Genomic DNA, 13,198 nt, shown 5'->3' on the forward strand with positions numbered 1-13,198 from the left:
CCTTAGTACTGATAGTCCACATCAGCCCCCAGCATTAGGAGCCTACGTTTCACATGCTTGATCTCATGTGACTGGGACACCAATCCCACTGGGAAGGAATCTGCTCGAGATCACGCAGCCTGGGTATGGCAGAGGCCAGATCTGAACCCTGGCCCATCTGGTTCAAGGCCATGCACATAAACCAGAGCAACAGCCCTCAGGGGGTTGGCAGAAGGAGGTGCAAGTACCCAGGCGCTGCTGCCTTTATTCCTATAGTCAGTTCTGAGACCTGGCAACTCAGACAGCCTCCTCTGACATCACCCCTTACCTATAACATTGGAATAATGACATCTGCCTACCCGCCGCCTCGGGTTGTTGTGAGGTTGAGACAAGCACAGGTAAGCCCACATGAACAGGAGACATCATTATTTGGCAAAACAAACCCTGATGCTAACTTCAAACAGGCAAGGTAAGTGACACCCTCCTAAGACCACAGACATAATTAAAGAGAAGAGAGACAGAAAGAAAATCAAAGCCACCCTCCCTCACCTTGACCCTGGGGTAGAAAAGTGCGAGCTCACGGCAATTCCCTGAAGTCAAGCACATCCCAGGCACAGACCCCAGGTAGCAAAGAACCGACCTCCCTCACCCAGAGAGAAGTCTGGCCTTTGCCTTGCCCGTGGCTCCAGGTGATCTCCAAGCCCTTGGAGTGTCCTGCCTGATAAGAGTGTCTGTTTAGCTAAGGGCCTTGGGCCACACGGACAGGCTAACAATGTGATATATGGTGGGGGCTCTGGGCCACATGGTATCCGTTTGACATCCAGAGGACTTGGAGACTGAGGTCTATCACTCAGTCAACCATGTCCACAAGCCCCAGCGAAAACTCTGGACACCGAGGCTCTGGGATCTTCCCCTGAGTGATACTCCATGTGTACTGTCACCCATTGGTGCCAGGAAAAGTGAGTGCTTTGCCTGATTCCACTGGGAGAGGACAATTGGAAGCTCCATGGGTGGAGCTCTCTTGAACTCTGCCCTGTGTATGTCTTATTTTAATCTTATCCTTTCAAAGTAACTGTGATTATAACAGCTTTCTGTGAATTCTAAGTCTTTCCAACAAATGATCTCAGGAGTGTGGTCTTAGGGACCACGGAATTTGCAACTGGTGTCGGAAGTGAGGGTGGTTCTTGGGGACCCCCAACTTTGCAGTCCCTCTGTATTGTCATTTAATGCCCACAAAAAAACCAGGAAAGTAGGTGTTGTTGTTGCTTCTGTACAGACAAGGAGACGGACGAGTTTAGAGAGCCCATCACTTGCCCACGTCCAGCCGGCGGGGACTTGGGGTGAATCACCAAGCTACAGCATCAGGGCACTCACCTGGGCACACAGTGGTCCTGCCGCCATCTGTGAGACCACATCTCAGGCCACCCTGACAGCTGTGGACGAGTGGACAGAGGGCCTCGCTCAGTGCTGCTTTAAACAGCAACCCGTGCCGTGGGAGGATGAGGGAGAGCTCAGAAAGTGCCTTAGTAGGACAAGAATACTATGCTGTGCAGATTCTGGGTGGTACTTTGACCTTACCATTCTACTCCAAGACAGGCCACCTCGGACAGAGACACAGCGGCAGCCCTGAAACCCAAACCTCGGCCCTTTCATGGTCAGAGTCACAGCAGCCCTCAGAAGCAGCAGTCTGGGCAGCAGTGATGCAACGCCTCCCAGGACAGGACATTCCACCAAGAGGCCAGCCGGCCGAGGGACTGCGTCAGACGAGCGGCGAGGGGGCGGGTGCAGAGAGAGGACTCGGGCAGGAGGGGGAAGATGGGGTGGCCAATGGCACATCTACCCCCAGGCAGGGATGGTATCAGCCACAGCACCACTGCCTGCCAAAATGGGGAGGGGCAGGAAGGAGGCTGCACACGCAGCAGATTCCCCCCTCCCCCCAGCAACCCAGCATGGAGACAGACCAAGCTGTGCCTGTCAATCCTGCCTCCTTCGTCTCAGGAAACCTGGTGTGGGCAGTGCCCTCGGCCTCCTACACACACGCCACCTCAGCGATGTGCCATAAAAGTAGTTTTACAAAAGCGGCGGAATTAACACTGCTGGACAAACAGCTCTGTTGGCTCTGCAGCCCCCAAAATACACAGCCAAGCAAGATGTCATACCTAAAACCCAGTCTTATGTGTTGTTTTTTTTTTTGTGTGTGTGTGTGTGTGTGTGTATTTATATATATCGGGGGTGCCAAAAAAATGTATGCTAGTGGACACTTTGGTCAACGTTGCTCAAGCAGTAGTTCGCCGTAATCAGAAGTGTCTGGACGCTGATGGGAACCACTCTGAGCACCTCTTGTAATTGCAGAAGTCAAACGTGACTTGTATTCATCTTTTGTTATTGGTGTATATTAAGTATTGCAATTTTAATACAGTTTTCCTTTCTTAAAATGTGTATACATTTTCTTGGCACCCTCTGTAAATATATATATATGGTCTGCTCCTATGCCATGGTTTTCTATTTTATTTTATACATGTATACAGGAACAGAAGAAAAATCTAGTCAATCAGATTACCTTGCTTTGCTTTATCCTTGGAGTTCAAGAATCTGAATAATACCTAGTCATAAGGGACCTTTAGCAAATAATTTGTTTTTTGACGGGGAAAGGTTTTTAACACAGAAATAACTGAGAAACAGTATTCTTAATAATAGTAATGTGAATTACTATCTGGGATTTAAAAAATACCCTTCGGGGAATAAACTGAATCAGATGTTATTAACCTACAAGCCCACAGGAGTCCCTGGATGGGTTTCAGGATGTCCACATAAACCATGAAATTGAAACTGTTTGCAAAATCATTCGAGTGTGCACTCCAGAGTAATTGTTCTCTCTGAGGTGAGAGTCCAAAGCTTTTATCAGCAATTCAAAGTCATCTCTGACCCCAAAATGTTAGTTACTGGCACATTCAGAGCTGGCACCTTCTCGGTCTCATTTATGCTCAAGACATCCTTGTGAGGTAAACAGGGAAAGAATGATTATCCCGCTGGGCAGAGGGGAAAGGGCAGTGACTGTCCAAGTTCACAGGGAAAGGCTGTCACTTTACTAGCAGCTCGGTAACTGTATCACGGTGCCCCTTGCAGTAACGTGGTGGTCCACAGGTGTTTCTCCAACCCGAAGACTTAAAACTTCTTGAGGACGAAGACTGGGCCTCCTTCCCTGAACACCCAGCCCGTGCTAAGCTTGTGATCAGGGGCGGGGGTGCCAGGCACCACCAGAGTAAACTGGGCGCACACACTGTAGGTGCTTCAAAAATGCTTTTAGGTGATAATGATGAGCTTGTCTTCCCTGCCCACTGTTCTTGTTCCTCAGATGATTCACACGCAGCAAAAATATCTGCTTTGGCAACAGAGAAAGAATGTACCCTCTGCGCGTACCCTGCCGAAGTGCCAGACGGCCGGTAGGGCAACAATATGACCCCACATACAGAGGATGCGAGGATTTGATGGCATCACAAGTTACAAGGCAGCTGTTTGGGAGGAGAAGCCCAAGGTCCAAGGAAGAAAGCGGAGCCGTCTGAAAAAAACGACCCCTACTCTTCCCTCACAACTCTAAACTGAGTCAGCGGTCCCCGATCCACCCCAGAAACAGGCTGAGGAAATCCTGATTCAGTCTTGCGGAACAACAGGTAAAGAGGCCCGAGGACAGCCTTAACTCCATCCTTCACAAAGAAGTGGCAATCGGCCGTAAAGCCAGGTCAGCGCTCAGCCTAGAGCAGTTTCACCTTGAGCAGCTGGCAACCTGGGGGGCAGGTGTTGTGCACACAGGAGGGGGGAGTGACGAGCTAATGCAGATGCGGTTTCTTTTGTGGGTATGAAGTGTTCTGGAATGAGACGGGTGGCGGATGTACAGCTCTGTGAATGTACCAAAAAACCACCGAATTGTGCACTTTAAAAGGATGAACTATATGGTAGGTGACTTATAGCTCTCAATACATCTCTTACCAACCAGACAATACCCATCTCCTACCTCACAGGGGTGCTGGGAGGATAAGGGAGCTCACCGCTGCCTAGTCCCTTGCACAGGCCCAGCCCTATGGCTACTTTGTCAACATTACTTAAAGTGGAATTACTGCCATCACCCTGTGCTCCAGAGTTCCCTGGAACCCAAAGGGAAGAATACAAACTGATACTAGTGATTGACTCTGGGGCAGGATCTGAGATTGGTGGTGGTAGAAAAAATAAACAAAAGACCTTAGATTTATCTGTAATGTTTTAATATTTTAAAGCAGAATGTATTGTGTGATTAAAATTTAATTTTTAAAATGCCTGCTCATGTGCTTGTAGTACATCTTTCTATTAATCATTTCAAATCCTCTGGCCTAACAACCATAATTAAACACTGATAGCAGCTAAGAGCCAGGAAATCACTGCCATCAAAAGAAAGTCATTTCCAATACAAATAACTTCACTGCCAAACTACAGGTCCCTCCCCCCCCAAAAAAAAAACACAAATTAATCAAAGGCAGAGAAAAAGTAACGGTCAAAGGCAGGGCAAAGGCAGGTGTCCAACAGGGGAGCCCTCCCCTCCCCACTAAGAAGAGACAAAACTGTCCCCTGCCATATGCCTCACTCCAAGGTCTGAGGTGTCAAGGGTGCACTTCCCCCCAGACTGTGAGACTGCTCTGTACCCTTGTTTCATGCACTTGGGCTGCAGGTGAGGCGGGGAGGGAGCTCTGCAATCAATTGCCTGAATCTGTTTATCGCACCTATTTTTAGGCCTCCGTTTTACAGCTTGGTGAAACCAGCAGGTGCAGAGATGCAAACGCCCGGCTACATTAAGATGTTTCGCGGAGAAGAAGGAAGATGCTTGCACAAGCAAAACCAGTGGGAAGCCACAGGCGGCTTTTGAAGATGACACCAATCAGGGAGGCTCCTGAAGAGCTTGCTGATTTGCCCTTTGGTCAAGCGAAAAGGCGGTCTGTGCAGCCGTGATTTACTGCTGGAAGGACTCTGCCTGGACGGACCCAAGTGTGGACACACGTACACACCAGCCTCTCCTGTCCTGGCAGAGTTTGCAGGAGCCCACGGGAAACGGCGTTCACAAGAGCAAGCACTCACAGGCCCACGCCAAGCTGATCACAAGAAGGCAGCCACGGTTCTCACAGCAGGCTTGGCCCTCACCAGAAAGAGTCCAGGCTGGACGTTTCTCTGTTCACTCAGCAAATAGACGAGGTATCTGTACATGCTGGGCATTGTTCTGGGTGCCGGAGATCCATTCAGCGGGGAATGAAAGAAAGTCTCTCTTCTCAGGGAAATGATGGAAATGATATTCCAGTACAAGAAGACGGAAAAATGTCTAATGTGTCAGGCAATGGTAAGTGCTCAGAGGAAAACTGAAAAAGGAAAAAGAGACAGAGAGTGATGGGAGCTGGGGTACGGTGGGGGGCTGCTGCTTGAGACAAGGGCCAAGGAAGCCTCTGGACAAGGTGACAATGCAACAGGTACCCACGGGAAGCTTACAGGCATCTGGAAGGAAAGGGCTCAAGAGCAAACGGCCTGGGACACCTGAGGAGGAGCAAGATACCCAAGGGGACAGTGTCAGGGAGAGGACAGGAAGGAAAGAAGACACGAAGGTAAAGGCCATGGAGGGCCATACAGGCAAGACCTCTGGGTTCTATTCTGAGTAACGTGGGAAGAGTCAGGGTGGGGTGAAGGGGGCAGTCAAGCAAAAGAGAGAAATTACTGGACGTGCATTTAAAAGGTCCCTCTGGCTGCTGTGGGAGAGCAGGCTGTAGGGGGAAAGGTGGGAAGGATGCCGCAGTGTCTGAGGGAGAGGCCATGGTGGCCTGGGCCAGAGGAGGTGGTAAGAAGTGGCAGAGTGTGACCATGTTGTAAGGTAAAGCTGGTACGATCTGCTGATGGAGTGGCTGCAGGGAGAGAGACAGATGAGAGTCCAGGGTGGCCCTAAGGTTGTTGGTCTGAGTATATGACAAGCCTGCAAGCCGTGCTGCAAGCTGTGCACTAAGACAGGGGATACAAGAAGAGTTTCCCTTTTCCAGAAAAGTGATGGTGGTGTGAGGTCCAGGGCACTCCCTGGAAGCAGCTAAGTCACCTGCTGGTGGCAGGGTGAACACAGGGTTCCCAAACAGCATGCCCAAACTCCTTGGCGTCAAAGAAACAGCCCTGATGACTCCACTAAAACAAAATAGGCTTGTCAATGCCGTGATTGGAAAGGTGGGCTGGAGAGAAAGGTGGAACCCTCCCAATACAATCTCATTACTCAGGAGGCACATATTCTCTTCACACACAAGTAAAGACCTAAGACAGAGACGACAGTGCTGGATGAAGTATCTAACCGAAAAAATTACACATAGGAGGAGCTCTATGTAATCTGGGATGGGAAAGGCCTTCCCACACAGCACATAAAACTCAGAAGCCATGCAGAAAAAGACTGACAAATTTGAATCCATAAAACTGTAAAATGTCTGCTTGATCAAAGACGAACAAAGACAAAAACCTAAAACTACGCACAGGTGCCCAAGAGACAAAAACAAAAACGAGCCCATTCATAAACAAATTGAACACAATGCCTAGGAGAAAAATCCTTACGATAGCAACAAGGAGGGGTTGAGATCTAGAATGCACAAAGAACTTATTTAACTCAATAAGAAAAAGACAAGCACCCTTTACTTTTTACATTTTAAAAAGTAAAAACTATGAGTATCCACTAACACAAAGAGAACTTCGAGACCCCTGTGAAAGGATGTTTACCGCGCCAGCATTCAGAGAAATGCACATGAACGAGGACCTTATATTTTTCACTTTGGGGATTAGGAAAAATGAAGAGCACTCACCTTTGGTGTTGGTGAGAGGGTGGCAAACACTGTACTCTGCGGGTGGGAGTATTAGTCAGTCCGGCCTCTTTGGAACACGATTTGGCAGAATCTATGAAAATGTTTCATGTGTATGTCTCACAACTCAATCATTCTATTAGAAGCTTCCACCTACAGATATATCTCCACATGTAAGCAAGAAAACACAGCAAGCTTAGTCACCGCAGCAGTGTTGTGACAGAAAAAGGTATGACAATAACAACTAAATGTCCGTCAACCCGAGATTATTTAAGCAAATTATCCATGCTGTTAAATTTTATAAAGTCCTTAATAAGAATGAAGTTGAACTATAGGTACTAGCATCAAAGATCTCAAAACCACTGATAAAAAGGTATAGAACGATACATGCACGTAGTACATTATTCTATGTTAAAAAACAAATTATAGGGGGTTAGCTCATTTGGTTAGAGTGTGGTGCTAATAACACCAAGGTTGCCGGTTCGATCCCCCGCCCCGTGGGCCACTGTGAGCTGTGCCCTCCTTAAAAAAAAAAAGAAAAAAATATATATATGTGTGTATACATCTATATTAATACATGGATGGAAATGCAAAGAAAAAGGGCTGGAAGTATATACCCCAAACTGTTCAAAGATGTTAGGCTTGTGGAGAGAGGATTCAAATTGGGCTGGGGTGAGGAAGAATGGAGCCCTCCACTTATTACTCAGTGCTTCCAAGGAATCACTAAAGTGTTTGACGTTTATCATTATGAATTTGTATATTGCTTATAAAATTGAAAGCACTGTAAAAATTAGAGGATGTTTGTGATACTTGTATGCCAACTCTTTTAATCGCACATGACAAACACCCAACCCATACTCACTGAAACCAGTATAGGCGGCTCCTGTGCTTTGGGAAGCCAGGGTGGCACTGACCCCAGGCCCGGCTGCACACAGGGGCTAAAACAACGTGGCCGAGCCTGTCTCCTGCCCACCTCCCACTCGGCTTGTCTGTTTCTTTTCAGTCTCAAAGGCTATCACCACATGGCAGACAAGGGGGGGTGGCTGAAGCCCCGGACACACATCCTCTCTGCAAGCAGCCCCAGAGCAAATAACTGTTTCTCTTCATTTGTTTTAGTCCCAGAGGAAATGATGATTGGGGTTACTTGACAAAGGAGCCTCTCCCTCACTCAGTGCAGGGGAGTACTTTGGGTCACCTGCCCACTCCAGTAAGTGAGGAGGACGCTCTTCATGATTCCACGATTGGCAACCCCACTAGGATCATGTGGAATGGGTAAGGAGCATCCCCAAAGGAACCCAAACCAGAGGAAGAAGGACGTAGAAGTGTGATGGGCAAACCAAGCAACAGACAACATAATCCAGACAGACCAGAAATGAACAAGACCTGAAACTACTGCCCAATGTCACACAGCTAGTCAATGGCCAGAGGACACCCATCTCAGTTGGCCCTGTGTGTGAAGTGGGTACCAGGGGACTGTCATCCAAAAACTCAGGGAAATCCAGCACATGCCTTAAAGTTCCCCCCAGACTATCATCCCTGGAACAAAATGAAATTTGCACTGATAGAATTTTGCAGGAGGGAGGGAGCGGAAGGGCAAAATGGGGCAGTAGAATGTTTGTGAGATATGAAGGAAAAAGATCAGATGGGCCCAACGGTACTTCAAAAGAACAGGAAAGTCTGAGGGTGTTGTGAACAAAATATGAAGACTGTTCCACTAACTTCATCGTTTATCAAACACCGTGTTTTGCATTGTAGTAGGAGCTGTGTAGAGAATGGAGCAGGCATCCCACAGCTCCATCCTCAGAAGTCTGCAATTGTAGGTGGGCACAGGAGACCGTCACAGGATATACACACAAGAAAAAACATGACATCAATGCAGCCAACCAACTTGTCTTTATGCAGAATCCAAATACATCAGGAAGAAGACTCAGTCAACAGATGCCTAAAAGTACAATTACAGGAAGGATAACAGGCACAGTCGTAAATTCAAATTTTCCATATTGCTTAATCCTTTCACTCCATACTCTAGCCATTTATTCAACAAATATTTGGCGGCTCAAATGCCCACTGCCTTCTGAAATCCAGATCACTCTTGGGCTCTCATTCTAAAGTAGGACATAATCTACATCTGGTGGCATTGAACCAACCAGATTAGCCCAATCCCAAACCATACGCTTTCAATGGTGGTTGAATGTATCACGGTAAACAGTGCGTTTTTTAAAAATTATGTTTGTTGCAGCATAATTAAGATTGTCTTCACCCAGGCTCATAGAGCAAGGGAAGCCGGGCCGTCTGGTGCTCAGGCATGGGGTGGCAGCAGCAGTCCTCGCTCTTTTTCTTTTAATTAAAATTTATGGGGTGACAATGGTTAGTAAAGTCACATAGGTTTCAGATGTACAATTCTGTACTATATCATCTATATATCACATTGTGTGTTCACCACCCAGCGTCAGCTCTCTTTCATCACCATGTATTTGACCCCATTTACCGTCTTCTACCACACCCCTCCCCACTTATCAGCAGCCCTAGTTCTTGTTCACAGAAGGAAATGAACCAGATTGAGGCACCTAGGACCTGCTCAGAAGGCAGTTGCCGTCCCTACCCACCCACCCCTCCATTAGTAGGAAAAGGGAAAGACACTTTCACAGAGAGGGTGCCTAAACTGCGTATTACGAGTCTTTCTGAAGCTGGGCAGTTGGCAATATGGACTCCGTTCTTCATCACTTATATCCTATGCCTTTTACAAATGAAGAACATGAGACTTCCAGAGACAACTTCGCTTCAAGTCAATGAGAGAACCAAGCATGTAGTGAAAAGCTTGTGTACAGACTTCTAGTGTGCACGCTTATCCAGTTCTTTTCTTCTGGCACACAGGAGGATCACACTTCTGGGTCCTCCTGTAGTCACATGGGCCCCTGGTGGCTAGTTCTGGCCAAGGGGCTGTGAGTAGCCATGGCGCCACCTCCAGGCTGAAGCGCTTAAGTGCTGGTGTGAGCACTTCAGGGCTTTCTTTTCCTGTCTCAGAGACTAAGGCCAGGTGTTCCAGTTAGTGCAGCCATGAGGTGGTGGAACCTCTGTCAAGCTGGGTCCCTGAGGGACTGGTGGGAGCAGCCCCACCAATCTGTGTAGGACACGTGAATGACTGAGACACAAATTTTCATTGTATTAAGCCTCTGGGGCTTTGTGGCTGTAGCAGAAGTCTATTGTGACAATAAAAAAAAGCTCTTAGTCTAGTAGAAGGCTAAGATATGTACACAAACACAACAAAAGGAAGGCTGACATTGACATGGCCCGTCAAAAGTACTCAACTGACGCCTGGTGAAGGAGTGAATGAATGACACAGAAGTGGTGTAGCCAGTACGATGATGGGAGCCTAAGACTAGGAAATGCTTCCACTGGGAGCTAATCATTAAAGGGTGATAGAGCAGAAGATATATGAATATTAACAACATAAATATTGAAAACAAAACTGCTGGATTACTGACACTTTTTTCAAGTTCACCTGGGAAAGTACCTACAACAAGGGTAACCCTTTTTCTGTGAGTCACCCCTCCACCGGGAATCTGAAGACCAGGAGATGATTCAAGCCTTCTGGAACCCCCACCCTGAGCTACTGGGTCTCTCATCAGGTCACTTACTGGAAAATGATGCTTCTCCCGCCTCACTGAGAAGTACGTTGAAGATGGACCATGTGGCCCCTCCTCTAGAACTCCGAGGGACTCTCCAGCCTAGCACTCTGTCTGCTGTTCCCACAGGTGGCTCATCCACAGCTCCCAGTGGCTACTTCTGCTCTCTGGGTGCAGCAGCTCTTTCTGTCAGTGGCCAGAAACTGCTTTCATCAGCAGGCCATTCGACAAACCTGGTGGCAGACGTTCCTGCTCTTAACTAATGAGATCTTCCAGGGTTCCTTAGACTGGGGGCTCTTGGAGTGCTCAGTGTCTTGCCCCTCCAGCAGCTCCTAGGAGCCTGGCTGGCCAGATGGCTAACCCAGCATGCCCAGAAGCCCTGCAAAGCACCACTGCACACTAGGCCAGCCCTCTTTGTGGCAGCAATGGTACTGGAGACATCTGCCAACAAACTCCTCCTTTACAGAAACCTTTTCATTGCCCTCTAAGGACTGCAGATGTGATAACATTTCTAGCTGCCTGAGATGGGCAAGATCCAGGGCCATTAGCCTCATGAATCAGAGAACATCCTATCTCCCTTAAGACGGTCTCCTACTATTCTGCAATCCTAAGTGTCTACACAGGGGATTAGCAAAGTCTCAGAGCCCCCTTCCCACACCCCATCTGCAGGGTCAGGAGCACCTCCATGGTACTAACCTCCGCACAGATCTGCTTCACCCAGGTCCTCACGGTTGGTGGGGAAGCTTCATCCTCACTTTGGCTTCCATATATTCCTGGGGTTACGATGCTGTGGGACAGGCATCTTCTAGGGATCAATGCATCTGAGTATCATCAGTTATCACAAGGAAGTATTTCTTACTGTTCCCAACCAGCCTACCAAGACAGCCCTCAGCGGAACCCTAAATTCTGGTTCCAGACTTGCCATTCGGGTACCCGCGAGACCTGAAAAAAAGAACCTTCTCTATCTGTAAACTGGTGTTAGATCTGCCCTAACTTTAGGGAATAGTTGTGAGACTGACATTACTCTTTCAAACCACTATACAAAGTTCAGTAATACGAGTTCATTTACTCTTTAATTTGCAAGAAATGCATATATTTAATTTAAAAATCCCTATTGAGATGATAAATGCTCAGATTGCAGCACTAAATTATTAAATAACTACCCCTTTAGGATGCAAAGTATCCTAAAGAGAGGTTTAAGGCCTGGTCCTCGTTCCCTAGTGACTTATAATCAAATTTAATCTTGCTGCACCAAAAATGAGAGTGGAGAGGACTTAGGATATCATCCAAGCCATGTCCCTCACTGAACAGAGAGGGAAACTGAGGCCCAGGAAAGTTGATAACCAACAACAGCTATAGTGCTAGCTCACACTTATGGTGTGTTACTCTGTGCTGGAGACCTGCTTAGGACAGCACAGCAAGACTGTGATCCGGTCAGGCCTGGAGCCCAAGTGTCCAGACTCCTTGGACAGGACTATTTCCAAGGGTGGGTATAGAAATCCACTTCTCTCCATCTGCTCTGTTAGTCCAGCCTCTATGTCAACCACTCATCTTTTATGATTCTCACGTTGAGAGTCCTGAAGAGCAAAGAGAAAAGAAAAGCAAGAACTGAAAGAGTGGGAAGAACAAAAGAACATTATAAGAGGCAACATGGGGTAACAGAGGCACTCAAAAAGGAGACACTCAAAATATGGAAGCCAAAGTGAGGGAAACCGAAAATGGCGGACAACCATTGAAGTAACTCTATTGAGAGTATAACAGATGTACTAATAGATGTGCTGAGGAATTGCAGAAAAGACAAAAGACTGTTTCCATCAAACAGAAACATGTATTTGAGTCCAGGTGAGCAAGTATATACCTGTGACATAACAGAAGAGTAATGATGGGGGTTTCTAGAACAGTTTTTATTATCCTCAATCAGTAAAAACTGAAAAACTCTAGACAGTCTTGTCATGCCCTGCTTGGACTATTAGAGTAGCTGCTAAATTGCAGTGTCCTTTAGTTTAAAAGGACCATCTCTATTCATAGTTACTAGTATTACTACCACACACACACACACACACACACACACACACACACGTCCTCATCTGTGGTCTTTGGGCCTTTGGGCTCAGAGACACTGATAAGAGTCTCCATCTCAAGTCACGCCTCTAGAGGATCTTGGGAAATCTGGATGCTCCTTCCAGGGTTGGCATCTCAAGACAATCTTCCCAGGTGGGCACTTTTTTGTTTCCCAAACGACGCCAGTCCCAGCAGACTGCGATCCCAAAGTCACCTGCCCTCTGAGGCACATGGATCCGGTCCTCCAGGTAGGGTCTTACCCCCATTTGTCCTGTGCCAGGAGCGCAGCACAGGTAGCAGACCCCGACAAAGTGGATGTCCGACTGGGAAACTAGCCAGTGGGGTGAGTGCCCAGTCTCCACAACAGACTTTGGGGAAAGGAAGCCCCACTCATTTGCCCCCACAAAGGGGCAGAGAGAAGGATGAACCAGCCTCTCTTCAAGAAACTGCACTCCCCAAAATGTGAGTGTCTCTGTCTCTCCTCAGCCCTCTTCCTCCTGGGGAGGAGGGCCTAAGACAGGGTTGGGCATTGGCTCGGAGGCAGAGAACTTAAGGTGAAAAAGCATCAATCTCAGGAGGCCCAACAAGGCAGCTCCAATATTCAGCTGTCCTCTAAACTTAGAACTGGAGGCACCAAAAAATGAGGGATAACTGTATTTATCTCATAGGGTTGTAGTGAAGATGAAATGGGGGAAC

At 47.6% G+C, this 13,198-nt stretch overlaps 1 protein-coding gene and 1 long non-coding RNA gene across 4 annotated transcripts in view; one reads left to right on the forward strand and one right to left on the reverse strand.

The window, feature by feature from the left end:
• Window positions 1–13,198, reverse strand: part of RBM20 (RNA binding motif protein 20) — a 179,221-nt gene that overhangs the window by 106,527 nt on the left and 59,496 nt on the right. The window lies entirely within an intron of this gene.
• Window positions 203–7,623, forward strand: LOC308508442. Of its 3 annotated transcripts, none has more exons than XR_013995028.1 (4): window positions 203–377; window positions 1,576–2,860; window positions 3,335–3,650; window positions 4,741–7,623. It is a non-coding gene; the product is annotated as an uncharacterized lncRNA (long non-coding RNA). The 3 variants fall into 3 exon arrangements; XR_013995029.1 differs by having other exon boundaries at window positions 207–377; window positions 1,572–2,860; XR_013995030.1 differs by lacking the exon at window positions 1,576–2,860 and having other exon boundaries at window positions 207–377.

This window comes from Rhinolophus hipposideros (genome assembly GCF_964194185.1).
Source record: "Rhinolophus hipposideros genome assembly, chromosome: 15".
Lineage (NCBI taxonomy): Eukaryota > Metazoa > Chordata > Mammalia > Chiroptera > Rhinolophidae > Rhinolophus > Rhinolophus hipposideros.